At 40.8% G+C, this 6,512-nt stretch overlaps 1 protein-coding gene across 3 annotated transcripts in view; it reads right to left on the bottom strand.

Moving 5' to 3' along the window:
• LOC124721931 (solute carrier family 22 member 7-like) overlaps positions 1–4,838 on the bottom strand; it is a 209,224-nt gene extending 204,386 nt beyond the window's left edge. For 2 of the 3 annotated variants that reach the window (XM_047247088.1, XM_047247090.1), the window contains exon 1: positions 4,724–4,834. The gene's annotated coding sequence lies outside the window, so the exon portion shown is untranslated. Of the gene's footprint in view, positions 1–4,723 lie in introns of all 3 variants that reach the window. The other variant, XM_047247089.1, reaches the window with a different exon arrangement.
• Between the last annotated feature and the right edge of the window lie 1,674 nt (positions 4,839–6,512).

Below are 6,512 nucleotides of genomic sequence, written 5' to 3' on the forward strand. Positions count from 1 at the left end.
CAATACCACATTTTCTTTTTGTCTTTTATTTAACGGCTTTTATCAACACGTGGCCACCGCACTGAATATGAATGGCGCACACATTATAAATTCGGGACATCATGACAACATACAATTCGAAGGAAAAGTCCACCAATCTTTTTCTTTTCACTATCTTATTTATTCCGATAAATTCTATAACCTAAACACACAAATTCTATAACCTACAACAATAACGCATGAGAAATTCCTCCCAGTGGGCATGGCTTTACATTGGTGATTCTCTACCTTATGGTCTCGTAATTATTTAACGCTACAGTGCACTTTATGAATAGGATGGTGGATCTTTTATTATATCTCACACTTCGACTCTCACAATCATCATCAAGAAACTTTCCTCCAGATCGAGCGGTACTGAAGGAACAAGCATAACCCACTAATCTTTTGAAACTACCTTGCTACTCCCCCATGCAAACCACACATACCCAAATTACATGACATACACCACACTACAACATGGAATACAATACAATAAATAGTGTGGTGTCACCGCCAGACACCACACTTGCTAGGTGGTAGCCTTTAAATCGGCCGCGGTCCGGTAGTATACGTCGGACCCGCGTGTCGCCACTGTCAGTGATCGCAGACCGAGCGCCACCACACGGCAGGTCTAGAGAGACGTCCTGGCACTCGCCCCAGTTGTACAGCCGACTTTGCTAGCGATGCTACACTGACAAATACGCTCTCATTTGCCGAGACGATAGTTAGCATAGCCTTCAGCTACGTCATTTGCTACGACCTAGCAAGGCGCCATTACCAATTTATATTGAGCATATTAATGTACCAGCAAGAGCGATGTTCTACAATTATGGATTAAAGTTAAGTATTACAGCAACTGCGTCCGTTTTTCTAAGTTCTCATTTCCTTGTAATGTTCCAGACCTCACGCCAGTCTGCGTGTAATTAAACGCGTGCATTTCGGCCTCCTCTAGCAACACGGTGTTGGCTCTTCTGCCAACTCAGCAAATAGTCACAACACTATCACTTTCAGCTTTCCCACTCCAATTAGTATTTATCCCAGTTTCACACGACACTGCCCCACTTTGTAATTCTGCTTTCCTACTATGAACTCTGGAGATTTATGCACGTCTTCCTGTGCAATGCAAGCCAAGTGGCGTTGCTGGATAGACGGCTGACTCACCTTGCTTCTCTCTCAGAGTATTATAGTTTGAATCCAGCGTCACACGGAAACATAACACGGAGAGTAATATCAAGAACATATTCGTCACACACGCGAGTCCTCAACTGATACCATGGACGAGTACTTCTCTTTATCCTTTGTCTCATACACAGATTGAGGCTCACACAGTACTCACCACGTGGAAGTACTCGTCTCTAATTTCAAGTCCTGCACACGCTAGTAATTCAGCTTGACTTAAGCCCACGGAAGTATTTCAACTTATTGCTACATGTGGTTTCATTGTGACTGTTGGTCACTTCCGAAGATTACTACGATCCCATTAATATTACCTGCCTGACATTTAATTCTCCCCGCAAAAGTTCCTGAAATAGAGAAATTATTATTTCAAACTACTCTTAAATATTCCACATGCATACCATGTCTCCACTCTTTTGTCTTTACGAAGCACACCTAAGACAGGTCTTAACAGCACCAGATCCAGCGGCAGAGTGCCGAAACATGGCCATTCTGCAGGTCCTCTCGCACCTCTGCTGAAGTAGGGGAGCACCTTGCTACCGTATTGGTCAGCCACATTTCAGGCGCTCAAAGCTCAGGTAAATTTCATCTCTTTGGTCCCACCAAAGGTGGCCAAAGGATCGTCTCAAAGATGATCATATATTCACATTCACTATCTGCGGTTAGCAGACCACCATACATTCATTCACTTCACAGATCTCACCAAACTGGATGTAGGGATTTACTTTGTGGGAGTGCACATGTGATCAATTAAATAAATAAATTGTCATTCTTTCCCACACTGGTATCCGGCTTCGCTGTATTAATTGAAATTGAGTTATTTTACAAAAAAATGTGTTGTTCTGACAAAAATAATGAAGTATGTTGTACCTATTTTCAATGTCGGGCGGTACTGCACCCTTTCAGGGTCTCACACGATCGCTGTTTCCGGAATCCATGTTGATTCCTGCAGAGTAGATTTTGGGTTTCCAGAAATGACATGATACACGAGCAAAAAACATGTTCTAAAATTCTACAACAGATCGATGTCAGAGTTATAGGCCTATAGTTTTGCGCATCTGCTCGACGACCCTTCTTGAAAACTGGAACTACCTGTGCTCTTTTCCCATCATTTGGAACCTTCCGTTCCTCTAGAGACTTGCGGTACAAGGTGATAGAAGGGGGGCAAGTTCTTTCGCGTACTCTGCAGCCAACATTCTTTCATAGATGTACATAACAGGAACGAAAAAGAAGTGAAGGCGTCCTCAAATTTACTCACATATTTTGATAATGACAGCAAGGTCATTATCGCTGATGTCTTGAAAGATCCCTCTAAATCAAACAACTTTTTCTCCATTGCAGCTGATACCTCCAAACATAAAAACACAAAGATGTTCGTCTAGTTGTAAGGTATTTTGATACTGAAAGGGTAATAAGAAATAGGTTTCTGAACTTCACTGTATAGGCTGATGAGACAACTAATGGTTTTCAAAGTGTAATCAAGTGCTCACTGAAATTTCATAAAGTAGATATAAAAAACCTCACTGTAAACTGAGGCGATAATGCAAATGCAAATCACTGGAAGCATAATTCTGTGTTTAAACTGCTTCAAGAAGACAATAAGCATTTGATGAAACCAAATGCTCAGATCACATATTGTATAATACAACAGAACATGCATGCCATGCATTAGATGTAGATACTGAAATGCTTTTCTTGGCAATATATGGACATGTGCCTGTATCATCAGTTCCAAGTGTTGTCGATTGGCCAGAGCGCCAACCCACAATGAAAGGAAGCCGAAAGGCACGCGGTAAAGCTCACGCAGGATGGCGTGAGGTCTGGAACAGGACAATGTCTTGAGACTAGCAAAAAAGGCACGTAGCTTCTGGAATACTTTAATCCATAATTGGTGAACATCGCTCTTGACGGTACATGCATCACAAGATAAATAGTAAATGATAATGGCGCCTTGCTAGGTCGTAGCAAATGACGTAGCTGAAGGCTATGCTAACTATCGTCTCGGCAATTGAGAGCGTAATTTGTCAGTGAGCCATCGCTAGCAAAGTCGGCTGTACAACTGGGGCGAGTGCTAGGAAGTCTCTCTAGACCTGCTGTGTGGCGGCGCTCGGGCTGCAATCACTGATGGTGGCGACACGCGGGTCCGACGTATACTAACGGACCGAGGCCGATTTAAAGGCTACCACCTAGCAAGTGTGGTGTCTGGCGGTGACACCACACCAAGAACGTGCGATTTAGTTGTACAGTTGAAAGTTATTGCGAATGCATCTCACGGTCAGATGTTGGGCATCTACCTTCAAACCACTATCGAATGTTTGTCGCCCGACCTTAAACCTAGATTACTAAACTCTCATAAAATTTGCAATTGCATTTGGTACCAATTCGCGGTTTCCGCCAAACTAGTATTGTCAGTATAAGTTGTAAAACAGGACATTTTGTACTTACTTTGTATGTGACATACCACTGGAGACCTTTCAATTGTAATTAAGTAGTGCATACACTATAAATTACGACTTCCTTTGGCTCAAATGGCTCTGAGCACTATGGGACTTAACATCTGAGGTCATCAGTCCCCTAGAACTTAGAACTACTTAAACCTAACTAACCTAAGGACATCACATACATCCATACCCTAGGCAGGATTCGAACCTGCGACCGTACCAGTCGCGCGGTTATAGACTGAAGCGCCTAGACCCGCTCGGCCACACCGGTCGGCCGACTTCCTTTAAATGAAACGTGGAATAGTAAAACTAAGATTGTTAGTATAACAATTTTACATTTCCCTCCCTTTAGTGTTCTATGGTTAACTGACCACGCCACCTCTTACCAGCTACAGACACAAAAGAAAGCATGACAATTCTCTACAGAGACTTAAATGATTTATCATTAGTACAGAACCGAGTCGATACATGTGTAGATGTCTATTCAACAACTTGTCATAGCACGTAAAATTGTAGGCAATGTAGTGGATTATGTCTGAATTAAACAGCTTTCTGTTGGACAACTCATTCTACTCCAATGTGTAGTGCCTTCAAAGAAACTCTACATTAATATATCAGGTTATATTTGATATTTGCACGTTAATATTTCAACATTCGTAAAGCTGAGTCATTCCATTCCATGGAACACAAATAAACTGTGCATTCTTGACTTCTTTCCAAATGCTAGCGACTTCTCTTTGCCGAATCCGTGAAATATGACGAATGTAATGAGGAGTAGAATGAACGGGTACATTGGGTGGTTCATTTGAAGAGAACACGTTCGATTTCTCTGTCCCGCCCCATCCTTCCTCAAAATGAACATGTGCTTCATCTCTAGTAGTCACATGGGTAGTCAACACCACGTTAATCCGTAACCTTCCTTCCTGTCGTTTTCGCGCAACTTTGAAGTGAATAGGTGTCTATGTGGGGACTTCCAGACTGAGAGATTGAGTAGAACGCGGTTGATTTACCGAAGGATATTTGATGGTGAAGCTGAAGGTAAAACCTAGCGTAGTATTCTTTATATTCATCAAGTGTATATTACTCACTAAGAGCGCGTCTGCGAACCCCGATGCTGCCTCCTCGGCTTGTGTTCAGTAAGCTTTGCTGTCCGCAGGCCAGTGTCTTACCTAACGTTTCATTGCTGTGTCCTACCTGTGAAATCTCCAAGAAGCCTACTATCTATAATGTCCCCTTAAAAACCGGTACCGAACACACGATAATAGGCTCGTTATATGTGTAGGGATACCGAGAAGTGCCGTAATTTGAGGCAGTACTATCGCTTCTTTACTTATCTTCCATAACTAATTTGCATCGAACGTGAAACCTTTAACACGTAACATCAGAGCTATTAAGGGGCTCCGGAAAGGCTCAAAATCATGAAAAGTTCAATTTTTACTTTTTTGCGTTTTCTGAATCTGCAGACTATTACCTTTTAATAGATATATAATTTATTCAGTTTCGAAGACTACAACTATTTTTAAATTTTTTTTGAAATGTGTTCCACATGGGCGTGACCCACTGTGGCGCTGTTGAACTGCTGTCAAATGGTGTTATTATTAACGTCCGTGTTCATCAGGTACATTTTAGTGATGTGAGATAAAGTATGTGTTGTGGCTAACCTGTGATGGTTCAATATATATATTGCTGGTGTGATTGTCGATTGTTTCATGTTTATTTACTCTGTCGTTATCTCGAAAATATTCGTAATTAATTCTGTTTCTTGAGTCTCTGTTTTGTTGACGTATAATAATGAGTAAAAGTAAAGTTATTAGAAATCCTCTGAAGGCTTTTAAGAAAAGGAGAAATGTTGGAAAGCCAAAGGTATGTGTTATTACTGTAAACAATAAAGACGATAACCAAGTGAGTGAACCTAACCTGTCAAGTACACCTGCCCATAGCAGTCAAAGTGGGAAAGAAAATACTTCACAGAAGAAGCTTGGTTCAATGAGTGAAAACTATGAATGTTTTATGGGCGAATCGGATGTGAACGAAATATTTGATATGTCGGTTTTCAAAGGAATTTTTTCAAACTGTGTAAGATGTATTCATTGTAGTGAAGTTGGTCTGGAACTCTCCATAATAAAGCACGTAGGACTTGCTAGTGAAATACAACTGAAATGTGATAAGTGTTCATACATGACCACCTTTTGGAACAGTGTTGCAGTAACTGCAACTGAAGAAAATGGTAGGAAAATCTACGAACACAACAACGAGCGATGCTTGCTTTAGACAAGGAACGCCTTCGGGCTGCAGACAGGGCTGTAAAGAGTCTAGAAATACAAGCAAGAGTAAACAGGAGGAGGAACAAGAGGAAGCTGGAGGAGGAGTTTGCAGAGGATGAAGATAATCCATCCTATGGACCTGGAATGCACTAAAAAGTTAATCCAATCTTTGTCGCTCGATTCCCAAAACTTTTATTTTCTCATACTAATTACATGTTTCTAAGGATCTTCCAAACATATTTGTTTCAAACTTTCAGTAAATGTTACACAGTACCTGCTGCATAATTTAACACAGCCTTTTTCCAAAAAACTGAATATTTTTGAATATATAAATAAAAAATTGCAAAAAAATGTTGTGAATATTCATTACAATTGAAAAAAATCGTCTTTAATAACTGAACTAAAATTTTGTAAAATCCCTGTGTTAAGTTGTAGCCCATATTCCAATAAATAATCTGTAAAAACTTCAACTTCCTACCTCAACTACTTTGTGAGGAAAGATGTAATTTATAAGCGTTATTTTAACATTGCAAGTATAGGGTGTTCCGGAGCCCCTTAATAATCCCGTTTACAGGCTAATTAACAAAGAGGCTTGCGCATATCTCTTGGAGGA

Source organism: Schistocerca piceifrons, chromosome X (genome assembly GCF_021461385.2).
Source record: "Schistocerca piceifrons isolate TAMUIC-IGC-003096 chromosome X, iqSchPice1.1, whole genome shotgun sequence".
In the NCBI taxonomy this organism is placed as follows: domain Eukaryota; kingdom Metazoa; phylum Arthropoda; class Insecta; order Orthoptera; family Acrididae; genus Schistocerca; species Schistocerca piceifrons.